This window comes from Carassius auratus, chromosome 36, assembly GCF_003368295.1.
Source record: "Carassius auratus strain Wakin chromosome 36, ASM336829v1, whole genome shotgun sequence".
In the NCBI taxonomy this organism is placed as follows: domain Eukaryota; kingdom Metazoa; phylum Chordata; class Actinopteri; order Cypriniformes; family Cyprinidae; genus Carassius; species Carassius auratus.
Genome location: NC_039278.1, coordinates 1,050,100 through 1,075,876, shown reverse-complemented (window position 1 = coordinate 1,075,876; position 25,777 = coordinate 1,050,100). Strand labels below are relative to the sequence as shown.

General features: G+C 41.0%; 1 protein-coding gene and 1 long non-coding RNA gene across 2 annotated transcripts in view; one reads left to right on the top strand and one right to left on the bottom strand.

Annotated features, from left to right (window-relative positions):
* LOC113054914 (plasma membrane calcium-transporting ATPase 2-like) overlaps positions 1-25,777 on the top strand; it is a 198,086-nt gene that overhangs the window by 43,544 nt on the left and 128,765 nt on the right. The window lies entirely within an intron of this gene.
* On the bottom strand, positions 10,470-11,659 carry LOC113054915 (uncharacterized). The gene is made up of 2 exons (XR_003277459.1): positions 11,468-11,659; positions 10,470-11,167 (listed from the first exon to the last, which is right to left on the bottom strand). It is a non-coding gene; the product is annotated as an uncharacterized LOC113054915 (long non-coding RNA).

Here is a 25,777-nt window from a genome sequence, read left to right as displayed (position 1 = left end):
GAACTTTATTAACTGTATTAATGTCCTTCAGTCAAGAGCAGAGAATTATTTTTCTCTTTGTGTTTTATTTTATTAACTTTAAAGGAATTGTGTCAACCTTTTTACTCACTCTCAAATAGTTTTAAACCTGAATGAGATTATTTTCCTCTTGAAAATAAGTTATTTCTAAGGATGTGGAAAACTAAATAAATTATGGTCCTCCTCAATGACTTTGATAGATTTTTTTTCAGTGGGGATCAGCGACTGTTCGCTTACCCACATTCTTCAAGATATATTATTTTGTGTTCAGCACAAGAATAAATACAAATAAATACATGTTTGGTACAACATGATTGAGTAAATAATTAAATAATTTTAATTATTGGGTGAACTATCCCTTTAATGACAAGCTGCAGTATGTTTATTACTGTCCCTTTAAGAGATGTGCATGCACCCATTTCTCTCTTGCCTGTTTACTTTGACTTTATACATAATTAACTGTGTTCATATGTAAACCTTGTGTGTTTTAGACTATACTAGCACAATCAGATGATACAGTTGATGTTGGAACAGCATGAAACTAAAACGTTTTATCGTCAAGGCCATAAAGCACAAGCAAATAATGTACTTTTGTGATTGCAAATAAGTGTAGTGTCTCATGAGTGTAACACTACCTTTGAATTGACATTTGATGTGAATATGTCTCGCGAGTTGCAGATGAAGCTAGATCCACGAGACATAATACAGCACATTGCTTGAGGTACATGTTGTGTTTTGTTAGTAAATGTTTTATATTACTTGTGTTGCCTCCTTCGTTCACTATTACACTACTGCATATATTGCATCTGACATTGTCCCTTAGTTTTTCAACGAGAGCCCACACTATGAACAGTTCACTCTTGCTGCGATGACTGACTGCACGCACACAATAGTGCTGCAACGACACATCGACGTCATCGATTACATCGACTACAAAAATACGTTGACGTGCGTGAAATGCGTCGACGCGTCACACTGTTTGTTTACATCTCGCGTAATGGCATACTGGGAATGGAGAAAGTTGCATTCTATCACAAAAACAGAGACCACTGTTATCAAAAGTATGGGAATACTTTACACAGAGGACAAATAAAATGGCCCTTTGTTCCCTTTGCAAAACCGATATGGTGTACCATGGCAGCACAACTGCGATGCGCGAGCACCTCAGAGGAAAACATCCTGGCGCTGTCCGGTGTTACGGTTTAACTGTTTACCGTGTGATCTGGTGACCAACTTCCTGGTTCAGGTCTGATATTCTTGCGCTTGCGGCATTCTGAAAAGTTGAGATGTTTTTAGCTCGATGCTGTGCGGACGTGCCTGGAAAAAACGAGCGCGTTGCACCGCTTGCTTCCATTATGAGCCCACATATCGCACGCCTACATTGAAAAAAAAAAACTTGAGCGTGCAAAAGACGTGATATGTGAACGGCCTCTTAAAAGTTCCGAATCAGCTCCAGATCTCTGGAAACCATGCTAATCCATAGCAGAACCCTGACTACATTTTATGGTTTGTGATGCTAAAGAACATTTCATGACGTCTCAGACAACTGTAAGTTTATGGCTACTGTGGTTTAATTATACACGCTATCATAAACTCATATTTACCATAGTAAAATAATTTTCTTTGCCTGTTTATTTTTTTATTCTGTAAAAACTTCAATCACACTGGTTGAAAATGAATAAAGGTTGAAATATTATATTAGAAGTTGTACTTATATAAATATATATTTTTTGTATTCTGTAAAAACTTCAATCACACTGGTTGAAAATGAATAAAGGTTGAAATATTATATTAGAAGTTGTACTTATATAAATATATTTTTTTGTAAAGTTATCCCAAGGATTCATTAGCTAATAATATAAAAAGAACATTAGATTAATTATTTATTGTAATAAAAATAATCGTTAGACTAGTCGACTAATCGAAAAAATAATCGTTAGATTAGTCGACAGAATGTCAGGCTATGTTATAGAAATGAAAATGGTGGTGTATAAAATAGATTTTAAGATAAAAAACGGACGATAAAGTATTTACGTGATGGAGCTCAAACTCAAGACACATGGTAGCAACAAACAGGAAGTGATGTCACATCTAGTGGTCCTGGTCTCCGCTGACATTCAGAGCTGTCAAGGTCATCTCTATAGGTGCTGATCCACCATCTGGTCTGGATACGTACTGAATCCGGGTGACTGCACTGACCCTCTGATCTGGACACAGACTGGATCTGGTGGCTACGGGGACCTCAGAGTAAGAGAGAAACAGACTAATATTAGCGTAGATGTCATTGTAACACTTATGTCACCCTCAGGTTGAGGTATGCTGGACCAGTATCTAGATTCAGAGGAGCAGTAAATAAACTCACACAGACCACTAAATGTGTTTGAATAACTGCCGGCTTATATTGACAAACAGTGCACTCGTAAACCTCACTTCACACACAATACAAAGAAAATAAATAAATGACCATCCACAGTATAAAAGGAAAAACAATATAAAAATAAAACAATATATCAAATGAATGTTTACCTTTTTTTCCTATAGGTTTCCTTCTATTAGCGCTAATTTAACTAGTTTTGTTCACCTAGTTGTTTTATCCTATTTAGTTCAGATCTAATAAAGTTTTTATGTTCGCTTTTAGGCTTAATCAATTTAAGTTTGGTTCTTTTCTTATTCAGTGGTTTCTGTTATGCAGTATTATTTAGACTGCTTCAAAGTAACCTTTTTCTTTGTTCTAACACAAATGATAGATAACCAAACTCAACATTCAAGAAGGGAAAAAAAATAAAAATAAATAAGAAAATGCACAAAAGTTACAAAATTCTCAAAGTTGGTTTCACAATTCTGTACGCACAATTCTGGTTACAGTCAGTCACTCAGTCCAACTGCTGTCTGCAGAAAGGAAAATATAGCAGTCTTTACAGTCCTACCAGGATGGAGAATACCCAGGTGAATTTGCTTTCCTTTACAGGTCGCTGATATATAGCAACAGTCTCTGTTCTCCTCAGTGGTTTGTTGGGTGGCTCGCCATCTTGTTGAAATCAAATTTCAGATGTCTTCAAAGGGAAAAAAAACCTGTCCTGTTTTATAAACAGTACCATACACACACAAACAGAACAAAACACCATTAACAATACAACACAATCTCTAAAGATTAAAGATTTGCTTGAAACAATAATCTTCCCAGTCTCATACAACCATGAGATGTTCTCAAAATGGTGGCTCACGTTTGTAACGAAGCACATGTGGATATACATTTCCATATAATCCACTTCTCATTCCCACATATATTAACCAAAACATTTACTCCTCATTAATAAGTTACAAATAAAAATACATTTTTGGAACCATACACATTTTAAACAATTTAGAGAACTCACCAAATCCGTTTGGTCTCAAACTCACAAACGCAAATATAATCCAAGTCAATCTCAGAGATGTAAATGGAAAAGATTTCGCCAATGTAGCACCTCAGAACAATTTACATTTACTTTTACAATCTTAAAGTCAAAGTTATTTTTCTTTACTCGACCGATCACTGTCAGCGTCACCTCTCGTCTCTTCATCTCAATCTCAATTAGCCCGTTCTCTCTCTTCCCTATTCAGCACATGCGTTTTTCTTAAAGGGGCCGTGTTCTTTTTTTCCTCCTCACATTAAACAGCGTTTTAAACATTTAAATTGGTTAGTTAAGTAACAGAATGTAATTTTAAGATTCTCTCTTTTTCTTTTGAGGTTGTGTTTTTATATTTCTAACCTGGGTTACACCCTCCCCCGTTAAACCCATGCAAGTCCCTTTGCATGACACTGACTGGCTGTACTGTTATAGATTGAGGGAACTCAGGGTCACTAATCTGCTCTGTGAGTGAGTTTGTGAAGGCCAAATTCAAACCTTGGAAAAGGGAATGAATGATTGTAACTAAAGGATTTCCCAACTCAGGGTAAGTGAACCTTTTTGCTTTCTCTTTAACTCTTTGAGATCTTCTTGGAACATTTATCTGATTTTCATCTTGTCCACACTCACGCAGAGTTATTTCTTCCTCAGGTTCATTTGACTCATTGGGTTGAACTGCACTGGTGTCCACCAGAGGATCAGTTACGTTTGCAATGACACTAGTTGTATCGGTTTCAAATTGTGTCTCCATACAGATTTCAGAAGAAAGCTGTTGTTGTTCTGGACTCAGTTCAGGTAAATGACTGACTTTTCTGACATTTTCCTTTTCAGGTTGTCCAGAAGGTAAGTATTCTCTTTGTTGCACGTTTGCTACCTCAGGCAAGTTTTCAGATTGTGTGTTACAAGATGTGTCATTAAGATTATCTCCTAGGTGGATAGGAATTGATTCTGCAGAGTCAGTAGGTGCAAGAGGTGGGTCCTTTGGATATCTCACCACATCATACTCCTGTAGGAATTTTATAGTGTCTGTCATTTGAGGTTGTCCAGCAATATGTGTCAACCATTCCTCATCATCATCATTGCTCAGATAACTCTCTTGATCTCCTTGGTTGTTTACCTCTGGGTTTTGTCGCGTTGCTGGCCGTTTACGCAGTTTAGACTCAGGGTGACTCTCTTCGACAGGTGACAAAAAACCACATGGCAACAGGAGGTCTCTGTGTAAAGTTCGTAAGGGACCGTCTTTGTTTTCAGGTTTGACAGAGTAGACAGGGAGTTCCCCGGCACGACTTACAACGATATACACCACAGACTCCCACTTATCGGCCAGTTTGTGTTTCCCTCTCAACTTCACATTTCTGACCAGGACACGATCACCAATCTCCAAAACAGATTCTGATACTCTTTTGTCATATCTCTGCTTGTTTCTGTAAGCTGTTTTGGCAGCATTTCTTCTAGCTAGCTGGTAACTCTCCTGAAGATGTGTTTTGAGAGTTTGGACATACTCAGAATGAGATTTTTGATGACTCTGTCTCATAGGTACATTGAAGGCGAGGTCTACTGGCAATCTAGGCTGACGCCCAAACATCAATTCATATGGTGTAAATCCAGTTGTTTCATGCTTTGTACAATTGTAGGCGTGTACAACTGGCTTGACAAAATCACGCCAATGTATCTTTTCATGGTCCTTAAGGGTACCAAGCATGCTTAAGAGTGTACGGTTAAACCGTTCAACAGGATTTCCTCTTGGGTGATATGGTGTAGTTCGAACCTTATGAATCCCAGAAATTTCACACAGCTCTTTAATAGTTTTAGATTCAAAATCTGGGCCTTGATCACTGTGTAATCTTTCAGGAATACCATAGTGAACAATGAAATTCTCCCAGAGACACTTTGCTACAGTCCTGGCTTTCTGGTTTTGAGTAGGAATGGCTACCGCATATTTTGTGAAGAAATCAGTAATTACCAGGATGTCCTTTGTGTTGCTGGAATCAGGCTCCAACGAAAGGAAATCCATACAGACTAATTCGAGTGGTCTGGAGACTTGGATGTTAACTAATGGAGCAGCTCTTTCTGGTAAAGCTTTGCGACACACACATCGACTGCAAGTCTTTATCTTGTGTTCAATATCGTTTGCCATTTTGGGCCAATAGAACCGAGTTCTGGCAAGATCCAGGGTTCGATCTAATCCTAGATGTCCCATATCATCATGTAGACTCTTCAGAACCACATTTCTGAACTCATCTGGAAGGACCAACTGATACTGAATTTCTTCACCAATGGTTCTCTTTCTATAAAGAATCCCATTTTTCAGCTCTAACTTCTTCCACTCACGCAACAGAAATGGAAACTCTGGTAACTCTTTTCTCACTGTTGGTGGCGAAGTGTCTCCAGATTCTAACTGATGTATAACTTCTCGTATTGCAGGGTCTGCTCTCTGTTTTTCCTTTAGCTCATCTTCAGACACACTGGGAACAACAGGAAACCCAACACAATATTCAAAACTCTCTGGTACAGCTTCTGGAAACATTGACAATGACTCAACCAGAGGAACACTGTCACCATCCAAAGTTTGGCGTACCAGATGTTTGTCACAAATGGCTAGAATTACTTCTTGGGAAACAAAATCAGAGTTCTCAACCTCAGGCAGGTGGTGCAAAGCAAACTGGCGAATACGTTCCTGCTCCTTCAAAGATACATAGTCATTTGTCAGGCCATCATGGGGACGCCTTGAAAGACCATCAGCATCCAGGTTACACTTTCCTGGTCGATACTGGAGCTTAAAAGAAAAAGTTGCAAGGGCAGATAACCATCGATAGCCTGTTGCATCAAGTTTGGCGGATGTTAACAGGTATGTTAAAGGATTGCTATCCGTGACCACAGTGAAAGTATTGCCATAGAGATAGTCACAAAATTTTTCTGTGACAGCCCACTTGAGGGCTAAAAATTCAAGCTTGTGGGCAGGATAACGAGTTTCACTCTTTGTTAAGCCACGACTTGCAAAGGCAATTACACGCATGTTACCATCCTGCTTTTGGTAGAGTGCTGCTCCCAATCCAGTGGTGCTTGCATCTGTATGCATTACATACGGTAGGCCTGGGTCAGCAAAACCCAACACTGGGGCAGTTGTCAGCTTGTTGATCAGTGTCTCAAAGGCTTTTTGACAGTCTGCAGTCCATCTACCACAAAAAGGAGCTTTGGGATTAAAGTAGTGATTGCCATGATTCTTGCTTTTGAAACTCTTCCTTAATGGTGGGTACCCAGCTGTAAGTGCATTTAGGGGCTTTACAATCCTGGCATAATCCTGGATAAACCTACGGTAATAACCGGAAAATCCAAGAAATGAGCGCAATTCTTTCAGAGTCTTTGGATTTGGCCAGGTTTTTATGGCTTCAATTTTCTGAGGATCTGTTTCAACACCTTGCTGGGAAACAACATGACCCAAGTACTTCACTGATGTCTGAAAGAACTTGCACTTCTGAGGAGAGAGTTTCAACCCATAATCTTTTAAGCGATTTAGCACATGGAGAAGACGTTCCTCATGCTCTTCCAGGGATTTTGAGAATACAATCAGATCATCCAGGAAAACGAGGACCTCCTTGAGGTTTATCCCGCCCATACATTTTTCCATCACCCTCTGGAATGTACTCGGAGCGTTAGTGATCCCCTGTGGCATCCGATTGAACTCCCAAAATCCTAGTGGGCACACAAAGGCTGTCTTATGTTTGTCTGATTCATCCATCTCTATTTGATAATAGCCAGACTTGAGATCTAAAACAGAAAACCATTTGGATCCTCTGAGCGCTGAGAAGCTTTCTTCTAGGTTTGGTAAGGCATAAGCATCTTTTATTGTCTGGAGATTCAGCTTTCTGTAGTCAATACAGAGCCTGACGTCCCCATTCTTTTTCCTAACTACCACAATGGGTGAGGAAAACGAAGATTCAGATTCACGGATTACCCCAGTTTCAAGTAACTCCTCCAAATGTCTTCGGACAGCCTCCAAGTCATTTGGGTGTATAGGCCTTGCTTTTTGCTTGAAAGGAGTCTCATTGTGGAGTTTTATGCAATGCTTTACTTTGTTTGTGTGGCCAAAATCAAGGTCATGTAATGCGAATACTTCAGGCATTGCAGACAGCTTCTCAACAATTCTCTTCTTCCATTCTTCAGGGACCGGAGAATTCCCAAAATCAAAATGCAAATCTTCTTTGTTTGAAATCTGATCTGGTGGTACCGTTTTTGCTGGTGTATGATCATTTGACACAACTTGCTTGAGAGCATGGATTTCCGCAATGATGCTCTTCCTTGGTATAATGATGTCATGCTCTGTCTCATTTCTCATGACCACTGGCACTTTTCGCGATGGTATTTGAGGTAAGGCAAGCACACAACTGGTGACCAACAGCCCTCCAGGGATAGAAGATGCAGGAGGTTCCATCACAACCCACTTCTCAGTAACATGGCTTTTGACATTTACAGCTCCATCAAGGACAATACTCTGTCCAGCAGGAACGACAGCTGGTATGTCCCCGAGCAGTCTCACACATCCAATGTTGCTATTCCCTTTCTGCTTATGTCGGTGTTCAATTGTCTTTAAAACTGCTCTATACCCATACAGCAGTGGTCTAGAATTTGAAAGGTTGGAGTCAAAGTATTTCTCATAGGCCAAATCCAGAGTATTTGTACCTATTAATACATTAGGCTGAGTAGTGGTGCCTGTGTCTGGAATGACTAATGCAAGAGTTGTCACCTCAACTTCTGATCCCAGAAAGTCTTTAGGAAAAGATATGTTCACCTCCACATATCCCAAGTACGGAACGGTTTGGCCATTTGCAGCCTCCACTTCCAGAAGATTGTCAAGGGAATTTATGCTCAAGTCAGGAAAATTCTGTTTATGGAAAGACTGAGAAATTGTGGTCACTTGAGACCCAGTATCAAGAAGACAGTGGCAATCTTTGCCTTCAACACACACTTGTGCTGTGCACTTGGCACCAATCAGCCCTTTCGGTATGTGAACAGAGCAGGAATTTGTATGACAAATCTTTGGGTGGTTCTGTATCTCGCCAGGATCAATGGGACTAAGCTTAAATGCACCTGCCCTTGTGCGTCCCTCCACAAGAGCTACTTCTCGTTTAAAGAATCAGAACTGTACTGGCTGTCCCATAATTGTTGTCTTTCCCTTAACTGCCTCCTCTTGCTTGCTACGAGTGAAGGGTTCGCCTCGTCATTACATGTCAAAGCAACGTGACCGTCCTCACCACAATGGAAACAATAGCCAGGCCTCGGTCTCTCCAGTGCCTTCTTAGTTGCCGTGTGAGGTGGACCCTTTGGAAAGGGTTTGTGGGAAGATTCTTTCCTCATCCCATCAGCACTTCCTTGACGATTCTGTTTCACATTTAATTTTGTGAATTGGCTCTGCAGTTCTGTGATCTGTTTTTTCAGCTCTAGAACAGCACTGTTTTGGGGTGGTACACTCTTTTCAACAGGCTTAGTCTTTTGTTTGGTAAGCTGGCTTTGAAGTTTGGCAACTTGCTTTTTCAACTCCGATACTTCATCATCTGTGCTCAGGTCGGGATCATTGTCAGTAGGGCAGAGAGATGCAGCTTGAGAGGCAATTTTTGGCTTATGTGCTCCAAGATGTTTTCGCATTCTACTTTCTTTGGCCATGCTCTTGCTTTCCTCACTACGTAACTGTAGAAGCAATTCAGGAAACAGAGGTGGATTGTCTCGCTTGTGTTCAAGTTGGAGGCCTGCTATCAACGCATTGTCCCAGCACCCTCGACAAAACTGTTTAAGCAGCTGCTTCTCAGCTTCTTTAGAAGAAACACCACCTCGCTTTATTGCCTTGGTAAGGACTGTCTGCAACCGCTGTAAGTATAATGATGGCTTCTCACCAGAGTCTTGTAGCGTGTTTAAGAATTTGGCAAAAAGTTCATCCCAATCTTCTACAGTGTCAAATGCAGAGTCCAGTGAGTCAAGGTAAGCTGAGGGAAGGGCTTGTGAACCTAGGTGTTTAACTACATCTGCTGCTGGTGACAGAAGGCTATCTAGAATCTTTCTCGATCGATGTAGGTCAGAAAAGGAAGGATCTTGCAAAATGAGCTCCACATTGTTTCTCCAAGTTTCATAATCAACTTCAGTACTTGGCCGGGGTATTTTTCCAGAGAATACTCTGAGCCTGAAAGATGTGTGTACCTGTGAGGATGCTGCGTCACTCTTTACAATATGCTCCACCACCATACGTTGAACTTCTGGTGGGTTCATATCAGTTACCCTGATGGCAGGTGATTCCTTCTCTGTTGTCACTGTTCTGGCTGTAACTGGGCTCTGAAACTGTTGGGTCGGGTCAGGGCTCCTAACAGGGGAGAGGGGGTAAGGTACATGAGGCTCACTAGTAAAAGGTTGACTTGTATCTTTCAGGTGACCAGTGGCTGACTCTGAGCATTTAGTTAGCTGCTCCTTCAAGATGTCATCAAATGATTTACCACTAAGCTTGGCAATCTTCTGCAGTTCACTGAAATAACTCAATGTGGCATGTTCAGTGACTATAGGCAGGTAAACACTTGACAAGGGCCTTATTTGGTAGGTGATATTGTGTGAGCTCTTGAAGTCATGAGGCATCAAAGGTTGTAGGGTTGTGAGGGCATAGCAACTTTCATACTCCACAATTGCATCTTTATGGTGTGGAGATTGTGGGTCATCTATTCGAAGAATTCTGGCTACACGACCATGACTATTTATAAAGTCTGACAGATCTTCATCTAACTCTGTGTTAGTAAGTCCACTAACAATTATGGAGCTTGTGATTTTTACATTTTCTCTCTCAACTATCTCCATATCTTTTTCTTATTTTTATTTTTTTAGGATCAAGATTAACCCAATCAAGACTATTTTACTTTAGGTCTGTGTGCTTTATTTTATTTCTTTATTATTATTTTTTTTTTAAACTGCTCCTGAGCTGGCTCGCCACTTTATGTAACACTTATGTCACCCTCAGGTTGAGGTATGCTGGACCAGTATCTAGATTCAGAGGAGCAGTAAATAAACTCACACAGACCACTAAATGTGTTTGAATAACTGCCGGCTTATATTGACAAACAGTGCACTCGTAAACCTCACTTCACACACAATACAAAGAAAATAAATAAATGACCATCCACAGTATAAAAGGAAAAACAATATAAAAATAAAACAATATATCAAATGAATGTTTACCTTTTTTTCCTATAGGTTTCCTTCTATTAGCGCTAATTTAACTAGTTTTGTTCACCTAGTTGTTTTATCCTATTTAGTTCAGATCTAATAAAGTTTTTATGTTCGCTTTTAGGCTTAATCAATTTAAGTTTGGTTCTTTTCTTATTCAGTGGTTTCTGTTATGCAGTATTATTTAGACTGCTTCAAAGTAACCTTTTTCTTTGTTCTAACACAAATGATAGATAACCAAACTCAACATTCAAGAAGGGAAAAAAAATAAAAATAAATAAGAAAATGCACAAAAGTTACAAAATTCTCAAAGTTGGTTTCACAATTCTGTACGCACAATTCTGGTTACAGTCAGTCACTCAGTCCAACTGCTGTCTGCAGAAAGGAAAATATAGCAGTCTTTACAGTCCTACCAGGATGGAGAATACCCAGGTGAATTTGCTTTCCTTTACAGGTCGCTGATATATAGCAACAGTCTCTGTTCTCCTCAGTGGTTTGTTGGGTGGCTCGCCATCTTGTTGAAATCAAATTTCAGATGTCTTCAAAGGGAAAAAAAACCTGTCCTGTTTTATAAACAGTACCATACACACACAAACAGAACAAAACACCATTAACAATACAACACAATCTCTAAAGATTAAAGATTTGCTTGAAACAATAATCTTCCCAGTCTCATACAACCATGAGATGTTCTCAAAATGGTGGCTCACGTTTGTAACGAAGCACATGTGGATATACATTTCCATATAATCCACTTCTCATTCCCACATATATTAACCAAAACATTTACTCCTCATTAATAAGTTACAAATAAAAATACATTTTTGGAACCATACACATTTTAAACAATTTAGAGAACTCACCAAATCCGTTTGGTCTCAAACTCACAAACGCAAATATAATCCAAGTCAATCTCAGAGATGTAAATGGAAAAGATTTCGCCAATGTAGCACCTCAGAACAATTTACATTTACTTTTACAATCTTAAAGTCAAAGTTATTTTTCTTTACTCGACCGATCACTGTCAGCGTCACCTCTCGTCTCTTCATCTCAATCTCAATTAGCCCGTTCTCTCTCTTCCCTATTCAGCACATGCGTTTTTCTTAAAGGGGCCGTGTTCTTTTTTTCCTCCTCACATTAAACAGCGTTTTAAACATTTAAATTGGTTAGTTAAGTAACAGAATGTAATTTTAAGATTCTCTCTTTTTCTTTTGAGGTTGTGTTTTTATATTTCTAACCTGGGTTACATCATTCTTTTAATGATGTAGCAAGTATTCAGTTTTATAGAAAATATTCCCAGTTCTGGTTGTCCTAATTAATGCAGCCTAAAAATCCTTGAACGGATTTGCATTTTAGAAATGTTTTAGTGTGTTCTGTGTAAACCAGGTTAAAGAGATGGGTATTTAATCTAGATTTAAACTGACAGAGTGTGTCTGCCTCCTGAACAATGTTAGGTAGGTTATTCCAGAGATTTGGCCAGAGTTTTAAGAATGTAGTGGACATGGAGGATTATGATGTAACAAGAGCTCATTCACATACTGAGGTGCTAAACCATTCAGGGCTTTATAAGTAATAAGCAATATTTTAAAATATATATGATGTTTGATAGGGAGCCAGTGCAGTGTGGACAGGACCGGGCTAATATGGTCATACTTCCTGGTTCTTGTAAGAACTCTTGCTGCTGCATTTTAAACTAGCTGTAGTTTGTTTACTAAGCTTGCAGAAAAAAACACCCAATAAAGTCAAGGCAAGTCAAGTCAACCCTTATTTATATAGCACATTTAAAAACAACAGAGGTTGAGCCAAAGTGCTTTACAAATGAATAAAATTTGAAAAAATTCAGTTAAAAAACAACACATAATTCTATCAACATCAACACATAATTTATAATCTATTCAAAGGCTACAGAGAACAGATATGTCTTCAAGGACGACTTAAAAATGGCTAAAGTTGAAGATGACCTCACATAGAGAGGAAGACTATTCCACAATTTCGGACCCCTCACCGAAAAAGCGTGGTCACCCTTAGATTTATAGCGGCAGCGAGGAACCGTCAGTAACAGTTGGTCAGAGGACCTTAGTGCTCTAGTCGGAGAGTAAGGATGTAAAAGATCACTGATGTACTTGGGAGCGAGGCCAGATAATGCTTTGTAAACAAACATCAAAATTTTGAAATCCACCCTAAATTTGACAGGGAGCCAGTGTAAGTTTCTAAGCGCTGGGGTAATGTGAACCCTTTTCCTTAATCCAAGTAACAGTCTGGCTGCAGCATTCTGAACAAGTTGTAAATGAGATAATGCATTTTGGGGGAAACCACTGTACACTGAATTACAATAATCTAACCTAGATGTAATACATGAATGGATTACAATTTCCAAGTTAGAAGGGGAAAGCAAAGATTTAATTTTAGCAATTTGTCTCAGTTGGAAAAAACTGCTTTTTTACAACAGCACTAATCTGCTTGTTGAAAAGAAGGGAGGAGTCAAAAATTACTCCAAGGTTCCTCACAGGGTCTTGTATGTTCGATGCTAATGGGCCTAGTTCGATGACTAGTCCAGGTTGACTGGACAAGGAGGATCCAAGAATCAGGACTTCCGTTTTGCACTCATTTAATTGTAAAAAGTTATTTGCCAGCCACTGTTTTATATCTTTAAAACAATTTAATGCATTGTTAGATGCATGTGTGACGAAGAGGCTGAAGTGGTCGGATCCATTTGCAGTATTTTATTAACACACGTAAGGGCAATCCAAGAATCGTAACTTAAACAGGCATGGGTCAAAGGGCTGGCAGCTTAGGTTCACAAAAGAGATTAGAGTCCAAGTCAAAATCACAAGAACAAACACGAGAAACAAGCTAGAGGCAGAGTTCACAAATGAACTATCAGCAGAGCAGTCCAGATAAAGGGGAGCTGAGGATACACAGGTGTAGGGGAATTTACAGTTAAAACCCAAGGACCAGATATGTCGCAATGAAGACCAGGACTCAGAGATGAGTTCAATTAATAATAATAATTTTACTTGAAGAAAATAGTTTGCAATTTCATCAGCAGAAGTCAGCTTCAACACTCTAAAAGGAGTTCGCAGGCCGCCCCCAGTACAATACAAAATCAACCACAGTTATACCCTGACAGAGGATACTAATTGCGTCAATACATGAGTCAACAAAATTCTGATTGGTTCCAAAACCTAGATAAAACTCTCCAAAGACGTATATCTGATATGCTGGACACTGGCAGTTGATCGTTTGTCCTGGGACTGTCTGAGCTTCTCCCTGTACAGACAGATACTAACACACGTACACAGAGAACTTATCTAAAATTCAAGGCTTTCTAGCGCTGGCGAGTGTCTTATCATTACGGTTGGATACACACACATAATATGTGGACATTAATCTTGAGGAAAAGAAATACAGCACACATAAGGTTACACATTTCACTCTTGCTATAACTTGATTAATAGTCAAACAAGAAATCATGTAATAAAATAATTAATATCAGTATGAAGGATGTGGCAAATCGGCATCCACTCCTTCATAGGTGATAATAATGCAATGCTAAGGAGATTAATCAGGAGATAATGAGCAGGTGAGTAATAGGCAAAGCAGTCCTAATACACAGGAGAGAGGGATCTGGTGAAACCAGGAGGAGGCGTTGTCGAGCGTTCCGTGACAGAGCCCCCCCCCCTGCGTGCGGCTCCGAAAGCGAGGACCTGGCCGACGGCGGGGTCTACCACGGGGTCTAGGAGCAGGTCGATCTGGATGGTCTCGGTGAAAAGCAGCAGTTAGTGTGGGATCCAGGATGTCCCGGACCCAGGAACGCTCCTCGGGACCGTACCCCTCCCAGTCGATAAAATACTGCAACACCCCACCGTGACGTCTGGAGTCCAGGATCTCTCGCACCCGGAAAGCCTCCACGCCATCCACCTCAATGGGGGGAGTCTGCACAGGAGCGACCTCCTCCCGGCTCCTCTCTCTCCTGGGGGTGACAGCGGGTCTGAAAAGGGACACATGAAATGTGGGTGAGATCTTGTAGTGAGCAGGGAGAGCCAAACGAAAAGAAACTGGTGTTATCTGACGTAGAATCTTAAATGGCCCGACGAAACGAGGAGATAGTTTCCTGCTCGGAAGCTTGAGACGGAGATCTCGGGCAGAGAGCCACACCCACTGGCCGGGTCGGTAACTGGGACCCCCACGCTTCCTCCGATCTGCCTGATGCTGGTAACGGCGAATGGCGCGCTGCAAGTGAACGTGAGCAGCATCCCAGGTGGCCTCGCTGCGCCGGAGCCATGCATCTACTGCTGGGAGGTCGGATGGCTCCCCGGCCCACGGGAAGAGGGGAGGCTGGAAACCTAAAACACACTGAAAAGGCGTTAGACCAGTGGCAGGTTTTAACAGGGAATTCTGGGCATACTCCGCCCAGGCCAGAAAGCGACTCCAGTCCTGCTGATTCTGGTGGCAGTAAGTTCTTAGAAATCGAATCAAATCCTGGTTTAGACGTTCAGCCTGCCCATTGGCCTGGGGATGGTAACCAGAAGTTAAACTGACGTTGATATTGAGTTTGGAACACAATTCTCTCCAGACACGGGAGGTAAACTGGGGTCCGCGGTCAGTGACAATGTCTTCGGGCAGACCAAAGAGACGGAACACTTGGTTGAGAAGAGCCTCGGCTGTCTGTAAGGCCGTGGGCAGGCCAGTCAGGGGTATAAAACGGCAGGACTTAGAGAAGCGGTCCACCACGGAGAGGATGGTCGTAAACCCCTGGGATGGAGGCAGATCCGTAACAAAATCCACTGCGATGTGCGACCAGGGGCGCTGTGGTACTGGCAGAGGTTGTAATAATCCAGCGGGTTTGAGATGGGAGGATTTTACAGTGTTACAAACGGAGCATTGATGAATAAATTTTATGACATCAGACTGGAGTGAAGCCCACCAAAAGCGATTGGAAACCAACTGTATGGTGGCCGCAATACCAGGATGACCAGCACTAGGGGTGCAGTGAACCCACTGAAGCACACGGTGGCGGAGCCTGGACGGAACAAAGAGGCGGTCGGTGGGACATTCTGGCGGAGCGGGATGATTGCTTAGAGACGCCGTGATCTCAGAGATTATGTCCCACTGGACAGGTGCCACGATTAGTGCAGGGGAAATCATGGGTTCAGGCTCAGATTCTTCACTGGGACCATCAAACTGTCGGGACAGGGCGTCCGCTTTGCCGTTCTGGGAGCCCGGCCTGTAGGTAATCTTAAAATCGAATCTTGAAAAGAACAGAGACCAGCGAGCTTGGCGAGCATTGAGACGCTTAGCTGACCTGATGTACTCCAGATTGCTGTGATCAGTGAGCACTGTAAAAGGCTGACGAGCTCCCTCCAGCCAGTGCCTCCACTCCTCAAAGGCGGTATTCATGGCCAGGAGTTTGCGATCACCCACGTCATAATTTCGTTCTGCAGAGTTAAGTTTGCGGCAGTAAAAGGCACACCGGAACATTTTCGCAGGGTTACCATACCGCTGAGACAGCACAGCCCCCACTCCTGTGTTAGATGCATCCACTTCAATGATAAACTCCCTTTCAGGATCCGGGTGATGGAGAATAGGCGCAGAAGTGAATCTTTCCTTGAGCTGAGCAAAGGCCGCAGCACTCTCCGTTGTCCACTTAAAATATTTACCCCCTCCTCGAAGCAGAGATGTGAGGGGAGATGCAATTACACTGAAATTGCGGATGAATCTGCGGTAAAAGTTGGCGAAGCCCAAAAAGCGTTGCAGCTCCTTAACAGAGGAAGGTTGGGGCCACTTCACCACGGCTTTGACCTTGCTGTCATCCATCAAAACTCCGTCTGCACTGATAATATAGCCCAAAAAGGAGATACGTGTCTGGTGGAACTCACACTTGGAGAGCTTGGCATAGAGCTGGTTATCAATCCGGCGCTTGAGGACCGCACGAACATCTTGGACATGCTCCTCAAGGGAATCAGAATAAATCAAAATGTCATCAATGTAGACAATAACTCTCTGATGTAACATGTCCCGGAAAATTTCATTTACAAAGGCTTGAAAAACTGAAGGACTGTTTGACAGGCCGAACGGCATTACCTGATATTCGTAGTGGCCGGATGTAGTAGAAAACGCAGTCTTCCACTCGTCACCACTCCTTATGGGAATCAGGTTGTATGCGTTCCTTAAGTCCAGCTTGGTAAAGTAGCGGGCTGTACGAAGCATCTCCAGGGCTGCTGGGACTAACGGGAGAGGATAGCGGTACTTCACTGTTACTTCATTAAGACCACGATAGTCGATGCACGGCCGAAGACCCCCATCCTTCTTCTTAACGAAAAAAATCCGGCGGAAGCAGGAGAGGTAGAGGTAGTGATGAAACCTTTAGCCAGCTGTTCGTCAATGTACGCCCTCATGGCTTCTGTTTCAGGTTGTGACAGCGGATAAACTCTTCCGCGTGGAGGTACAGCCCCAGGCAAAAGCTCAATGGCACAGTCGCCGGCACGGTGAGACGGAAGATGAGAGGCCTCGGTTTCGCTGAAAGCCAGAGCTAGATCGTGGTACTCGGGGGGAATCCTCTGAAAATCTACTCCCTTGAGGGAAGCGCTGTGGAGTTCAGAACCTTGGACAGCAGCCATACAGTTGATCTGACAGAATGCGGACCACCGGGATATTCTCCCTTCTGACCAGGAAATTTGGGGATTGTGTCTCTCTAGCCATGGAAGACCCAAGATTATAGGATGCCCAGGTGAGTGGATCGTGAAGAACTGGATAGTTTCAGAATGCTGTGTCCCGAAGCTGAGCGTGAGGGGTTGCGTGGTGTAATGCACCTCTCCAGTCCCCAGGGGGCGTCCATCCAGTGCTTCCACAGTCACACCAGACTCACATGCGAGGAGAGAAACATGATGCGTTTTGGCAAATGCAAGGTCGATAAAATTTCCAGCAGCTCCAGAATCAATCAAGGCCTTTACGTTTAACGTTTGTCCATTAACCTCCAAAAAACTATCCACAGAGAATAATTTAGAAGAGTGATTAGAACTCACCGCAGCTTGAGTGCTGGATTAACTGGACAGGTAGCTCTCAGATGTCCTGCCTCTCCGCAGTACATGCAAAGATGATTACGGCATCTCGTTTCCCGCTCCGCCGTAGAGAGGCGCATGTAAATGATCTGCATGGGCTCCGACTCCGTGCTGCGGGAAGCACACTCAAAGAAACTGGACCTGAGAGGTGTGCATCGGGAGCGAATCAAGTTGTCAAGGCGGATGGCGAGCTCCATAATTTGATTCAAGGATTTACCATCATCACGGCATGCCAGCTCTCCCTGGAGGTCCGAGTTGAGTCCCTTGCGGTACAGGAGCTTAAGAGGTTCCTCCTCCCATCCAGCTTGAGCTGCGAGGGTCCGAAAAGAGAGTGTGTAGTCCACTGCGGTGGAATTACCCTGGCGTAACGTGAGCAGTAGTTCTCCTGGATCCTTTCCTCTCGCTGAATGTTCAAACACCTCTCTAAATTGGGTTAAAAACTCATCATAAGAGGGGAAAGAGAGCTGACCTCCATACCAGAGTGTAGTAGCCCATTCCGGAGCTCGGTCGGTGAGTAGGGAGCATATGAAGGAAACGCGGCTCTCATCAGTGGAGTAGGACTGTGTCTGCTGGTTAGAAAACAAGCTGCACTGCAACAAAAATCCCTTACAGGCAGAATGGTTTGTATGGTTACTCACGGCAGGTGTAACGGGAGCGGATGCAGCGGGACTCGGAGCTTGATTCTCAGCCGTGCTCGGCGAGGATAGGGCTCGGACAGATCTCACGAGCTCCTCGGTGAGAGCTGTTAATTTGACCAGCTGTTGCTGATGGGCGGCCAGCATATTAGCTTGAGAGGATACCTCAGAGGCCAGTCGATGGAAATCTGCTGGATCCTGTTTAGGTGAAGTCTTCTGTGATGAAGAGGCTGAAGCGGTCGGATCCATTTGCAGTATTTTATTAACACAGGTAAGGGCAATCCAAGAATCGTAACTTAAACAGGCGTGGGTGAAAGGGCTGGCAGCTTAGGTTCACAAAAGAGATTAGAGTCCAAGTCAAAATCACAAGAACAAACACGAGAAACAAGCTAGAGGCAGAGTTAGGGTAAATCAAGACTTCACAAATGAACTATCAGCAGAGCAGTCCAGATAAAGGGGAGCTGAGGATACACAGGTGATAATAATGCAATGCTAAGGAGATTAATCAGGAGATAATGAGCAGGTGAGTAATAGGCAAAGCAGTCCTAATACACAGGAGAGAGGGATCTGGTGAAACCAGGAGGAGGCGTTGTCGAGCGTTCCGTGACAGCATGGTTCTTGTCTATACTCACGGGAAAATAAAATTGGGAGTCGTCGGCATAGCAGTGATAGTATATACTATACTTCTGAAAGATGGAACTCAGGGGAAGCATGTACAATGAAAATAACAATAAAGCATTACAATAATCTAACCTTGAGGTCGTAAATGCATGGATTAACATTTCTGCATTTGACATTGAGAGCATAGGTCGTAATTTAGATTTTTGAGATGGAAAAAAAGCAGTTTTATAAATGCTAAAAATTTTTGCTGTCAAAGGAAGATTGCTATCAAATAGCACACCTAGGTTCCTAACTGATGACGAAGAATTGACAGAGCATCCATTGAGTCTTAGACAGTTTTAGGTCCGATAATTAACAACTCTGTTTTATCAGAATTTAGCTATAAGAAATTACTTGTCATACAGTTTTTCATATCGAATATGCATTCTGTTAGTTTTTTAAAATTGTTATGTTTCACTGTGCCTCAAAGTGAGTTTGAAGGTTTTGGGGTAATATCCTAATGACAATGAGGAATTAATAATAGTCAGAAGAGGATCTATGACTTCTGGAAGCACCTCTTTTAGGAGCTTAGATGGTATAGGGTCTAACATACATGTTGTTGGTTTAGATGATTTAACAAGTTTATACAATTCTTCCTCTCCTATAGTAGAGAATGAGTAGAATTATTCCTCAGGTTATCTATACTGTATCTGATGCAATACCATAGCAAACGGCTTTATGGTTACAATTTTATCTCTAATGGTATCAATCTTAGAAGTAAAGTAGTTCATAAAGTAATTTATGCTGTTTATGCTGTTTGGAAAATTCAATACTTGTTGATGCTTCCATTAATTTAGCCACTGTATTGAATAAATACCTGGGGTAATGTTTGTTTTCTTCTAAAAGAGCAGTTTTAATGCTTTTCTTTAAGATGTGTGTGCTCATTATACCAGGCGTCAGACTGTTTTTATCTTCTTTAAGTGTAAAGGAGCAAACATCTCTAAAATGCTAAAAAGAGAGTCAGTAGTTTCTGTTACATTATCAAGTTGTTCTGAGCTATTGGATGTTATGAGGAATTGAGATAAATCAGTGATATTACTTACAAAGCAGTCTTCTGTGGTAGAATTGATGGTTCTTGCCATACTTGTAACTAGGATTAGCATTTACAGTTGTAGCTATATGAAGTTTGCTAAAGACTAGAATGCAGTAATTGTTGACACAATGCTTTAGCTTTCTGACTGCATGCCTGCTTTTGATTGGTTGTTAGAATGTTGGTTTGCAGTTTCTAGGGTGTTCCAGGTGGTTGCTAGGGTTTTACTATGCAGTTGCTGTCAACACACGTGACTTGAGGAATCATTCATGACTGGAGCACAAATGCAACATGATGGGACATGCTTAAAGGGGGGTGGGTGTGAAACTCTCGTTTTCACTCAATATCCTGTCAATCTTGAGTACCTATTCGCTTGTTAAGTCTGACGTCACGTAGCAGCGTTTCCGTGTTCAAACGCTCTATCAGTTACCACAAGAAAACAACAAAAGGTGCTAATATAAACTCACAATGTGATAGAATACTAGCGAAAAAGTTATAATCTTAACCTTTAACTCCATACCGAAGTCCCAGATAGCCAGACAATGAAAATATAAATATAAAAAAATATATATAAAAATTATTTGTGTTTGGGACGCTGTGAGCACGGAGACTGTAGTGTATACCGTAAGTTTTAAAGCGTTTAGCTTAAATTATTAATATGAATAAACAGTGCTCATAAACGGCTGCTGAGGCCGTATTCTCAAGTGAAGCGAGTTGAGGCTTGGACCCGGAAGCAGCGCTTCTTACGTCATTACTTAACAACCGAATAGAGTAATCACCTTTATTTATATAGTGCTTTAAACAAAATACATTGCGTCAAAGCACTGAACAACATTCATTTGGAAAACAGTGTCTCAATAATGCAAAATGATAGTTAAAGGCAGTTCATCATTGAATTCAGTTATGTCATCTCTGTTCAGTTGAAATAGTGTCTGTTTTTATTTGCAATCAAGTCAATGATATCGCTGTAGATGAAGTGACCCCAACTAAGCAAGCCAGAGGCGACAGCGGCAAGGAACCGAAACTCCATCGGTGACAGAATGGAGAAAAAAACCTTGGGAGAAACCAGGCTCAGTTGGGGGGTCAGTTCTCCTCTGACCAGACGAAAACCAGTAGTTCAATTCCAGGCTGCAGCAAAGTCAGATTGTGCAGAAGAATCATCCGTTTCCTGTGGTCTTGTCCTGGTGCTCCTCTGAGACAAGGTCTTTACAGGGGATCTGTATCTGGGGCTCTAGTTGTCCTGGTCTCCGCTGTCTTTCAGGGATGTAGAGGTCCTTTCTAGGTGCTGATCCACCATCTGGTCTGGATACGTACTGGATCCGGGTGACTGCGGTGACCCTCTGATCTGGACACAGACTGGATCTCGTGGCCACGGTGACCTCGGAACAAGAGAGAAACAGACAAATATTAGCGTAGATGCCATTCTTCTAATGATGTAGAAAGTACGGTGTTATGTGAAGTGTTTCCAGTTCCGGTTTACCTAATTAATGCAGCCTAAAAATCCTTTAACGGATTTGGATATTAAAAGCATATTAGTATGTTATGTGTATGCCTGGTTAAAGAGATGGGTCTTTAATCTAGATTTAAACTGCAAGGGTGTGTCTGCCTCCCGAACAATGTTAGGTAGGTTATTCCAGAGTTTAGGCGCCAAATAGGAAAAGGATCTGCCGCCCGCAGTTGATTTTGATATTCTAGGTATTATCAAATTGCCTGAGTTTTGAGAATGTAGCAGACGTAGAGGAGTATAATGTAAAAGGAGCTCATTCAAATACTGAGGTGCTAAACCATTCAGGGCTTTATAAGTAATAAGCAATATTTTAAAATCTATACGATGTTTGATAGGGAGCCAGTGCAGTGTGGACAGGACCGGGCTAATATGGTCATACTTCCTGGTTCTAGTAAGAACTCTTGCTGCTGCATTTTGGACTAGCTGTAGTTTGTTTACCAAACGTGCAGAACAACCACCCGATAAAGCATTACAATAGTCTAACCTTGAAGTCATAAATGCATGGATTAACATTTCTGCATTTGACATTGAGAGCATAGGCCGTAATTTAGATATATTTTTGAGATGGAAAAATGCAGTTTTACAAATGCTAGAAACGTGGCTTTCTAAGGAAAGATTGCGATCAAGTAGCACACCTAGGTTCCTAACTGATGACGAAGAATTGACAGAGCAACCATCAAGTCTTAGACAGTGTTCTATTTTATTATAAGCAGAGTTTTTAGGCCCTATGATTAACACCTCTGTTTTTTCTGAATTTAGCAGTAAGAAATTACTCGTCATCCAATTTTTTATATCGACTATGCATTCCATTAGTTTTTCAAATTGGTGTGTTTCACCAGGCTGCGAGGAAATATAGAGCTGCGTATCATCAGCATAACAGTGAAAACTAACACCATGTTTCCTTATGATATCTCCCAAGGGTAACATATAAAGCGTGAAGAGTAGCGGCCCTAGTACTGAGCCTTGAGGTACTCCATACTGCACTTGTGATCGATATGATACATCTTCATTCACTGCTACGAACTGATGGCGGTCATATAAGTACGATTTAAACCATGCTAATGCACTTCCACTGATGTCAACAAAGTGTTCAAGTCTATGCAAAAGAATGTTGTGGTCAATTGTGTCAAACGCAGCACTAAGATCCAATAAAACTAATAGAGAGATACACCCACGATCAGATGATAAGAGCAGATCATTTGTAACTCTAACGAGAGCAGTCTCAGTACTATGATACGGTCTAAATCCTGACTGGAAATCCTCACATATACCATTATTCTCTAAGAAGGAATATAATTGTGAGGATACCACCTTTTCTAGTATCTTGGACAGAAAAGGGAGATTCGAGATTGGTCTATAATTAACAAGTTCTCTGGGGTCAAGTTGTGGCTTTTTTATGAGAGGCTTAATAACAGCCAGTTTGAAGGTTTTGGGGACATATCCTAATGACAATGAGGAATTAATAATAGTCAGAAGAGGACCTATGACTTCTGGAAGCACCTCTTTTAGGAGCTTAGATGGTATAGGGTCTAACATACATGTTGTTGGTTTAGATGATTTAACAAGTTTATACAATTCTTCCTCCCCTATAGTAGAGAATGAGTGGAACTGTTCCTCAGGGGGTCTATAGTGCACTGTCTGATATGATACGGTAGCTGACGGCTGAATGGTTGCAATTTTATCTCTAATAGTATCGATTTTAGAAGTAAAGTAGTTCATAAAGTCATTACTGTTGTGGTGTTGGGAAATGTCAACACTTGTTGAGGCTTTATTTTTCGTTAATTTAGCCACTGTATTGAATAAATACCTGGGGTTATGTTTGTTTTCTTCTAAAAGAGAAGAAAAGTAATCAGATCTAGCAGTTTTTAATGCTTTTCTATAGGATATGCTACTTTCCCGCCAAGCAAAACGAAATACCTCTAGTTTTGTTTTCCTCCAGCTGCGCTCCATTTTTCGGGCTGCTCTCTTTAGGGTGCGAGTATGCTCATTATACCATGGTGTCAAACTGTTTTCCTTAACCTTCCTTAAGCGTAAAGGAGCAACTGTATTTAAAGTGCTAGAAAAGAGAGAGTCCATAGTTTCTGTTACATCATCAAGTTGTTCTGAGGTTTTGGATATGCTAAGGAATTCGGATACATCAGGAAGATAACTTAAAAAGCAGTCTTTTGTGGTAGAAGTGATGGTTCTTCGATACTTGTAACAAGAAGTAGAATTTACAATTTTGGCTATATGAAGTTTACACAGAACTAAATAATGATCTGAGATATCATCACTTGGCTGAATAATTTCAACACTATCAACATCAATTCCATGTGACAGTATTAAATCTAGAGTATGATTTCGACAATGAGTAGGTCCTGAAACATGTTGTCTAACACCAATAGAGTTCAGAATGTCTATAAATGCTGATCCCAATGCATCTTTTTCATTATCGACATGGATATTAAAATCACCAACTATTAAGACTTTATCTGCAGCCAGAACTAACTCGGATGTAAAATCACCAAACTCTTTAATAAAGTCTGTATGGTGCCCTGGTGGCCTGTATACAGTAGCCAGTACAAACATAACAGGGGATTTATCATTAACATATGTAGTACTGCATCCTTTATAACTCCAAAAAGTCTTTAGTTTTATTATATTCATAAGAGAAAGATAGTCTGTACCGATTTTTCCCGGAAAAACACGAGCGTCTGGAGGCGTGACGTGTGGGCGGAGCTAAAGAATCACGAGCGCCAGTAGGCTTTTGCGTTGAGGGCGTTTGGAAGCTTTGACATTACCGTGAGGAAAAAAACATCCAAAACAAACCATGGCTAACAGTCAGATTCAGCCATTTATTTATGATCCAGAATCAGATCCAGAGGCTAAAATTTAACAAGAGCAGCAGCAGCAACGACATCTCTATGTGGTATGTACTGAAACTGTATATATTTGTTTTTGTTTTTTTTATGCTGTACATGTGAAAAGTGCAGTTTGATGAAAACATTGCATGTTGTTTACTTGATGTGCTTACACACCGATAGCTAAGTTAACAACACAGAGATATTTGAAGCAGTTTTACTCACCGCCTGCGGTTCCAACACATGATCGAGACCCTTTTTCGTTGGGACTGCATTATCCTTAAGAAATAAACGATGTGTAAACCCGGCGTCAAACTGGGCCTTGTTTGTAAAACAAGCATCTTCGAAATGCAGGGAACAAACAAAAACACTTGCACAACTCCGTTGATGCTCTGTTAAAATAAACTCCATCCACTGGTCCCATAATGCTGTTTTTTTTGGTAATCTGTGCAGGGTTGTCTTGCCCTGGCAACCAAAAACACACTTCTTTTGTGACATTTCACCATATAAGGAAATTCCGCTCCATATAATGTCACACAGAGCCATACTCGAAAAAAACTTTCCGAAACTTGTGACAAACCGGAAGGAGTATTTTTGGAACAGAATTTAATTTTTGAAACTTTGTCCATGTTTAGCATGGGAATCCAACTCTTTAACAGTGTAAAAAACTCAGTATGCATGAAATAGCATTTCACCCCCACTTTAAGTTTAAAGAAATTCGCAAGTATAATAAAAATCTGTTAGAAGAAAGTTTTGTTAACATTCCCATAAAGCAATAAAAACGCTATTACTGAATGTTCTTGGAACCTTTAAAATGAGTATAAAAACCATTTTTCTTGGTTATATGAACATTTCATTTAATTGTTTAACCTTATGGTAACATTACTTCTGAATGTTCTCTAGCCATTTTAAAAAACGCAGTTACATTTAAAAAATGTTTGACAAACATCCATCTAAAATATTCCAACAAAATAAAATAAAATAAAAATTCCATAAGAAATATCTAACATTTTTTTGGTGCTAACGTTTTTAAAACATTTTAAAACACTTGATAACTTTGAACAAATGTTCTATAAACATTAATGTAAGAACGTTTGAGAAGACCTTGTCAGAATATTTGCCAAAGCTCTGAGAAGGTTCCCTGTTAGCTGGTTTGTCATCAAATACTGATAATCTTTCATTTAGCTACTGACCAGTCATTCAGACCAGCTTGTAAATGGATTCAGTTCAATAAAGATGCAACTCAAAAGAACAATAATGAATCAGACATAACTATGTATCGCATGACTTTGAAAGACTATTAAACTATTAGACTATTAAAGTTTTTCTTTTTCTTTTTTTAGCATTGTTATGGTGCTTTAATGCTGTTTTTAAGCTGTAGTTTAAGAGCGACCAACACAGTTTTCAGGTTTGTAATGAAACAGTTCATTTTGGGACAAA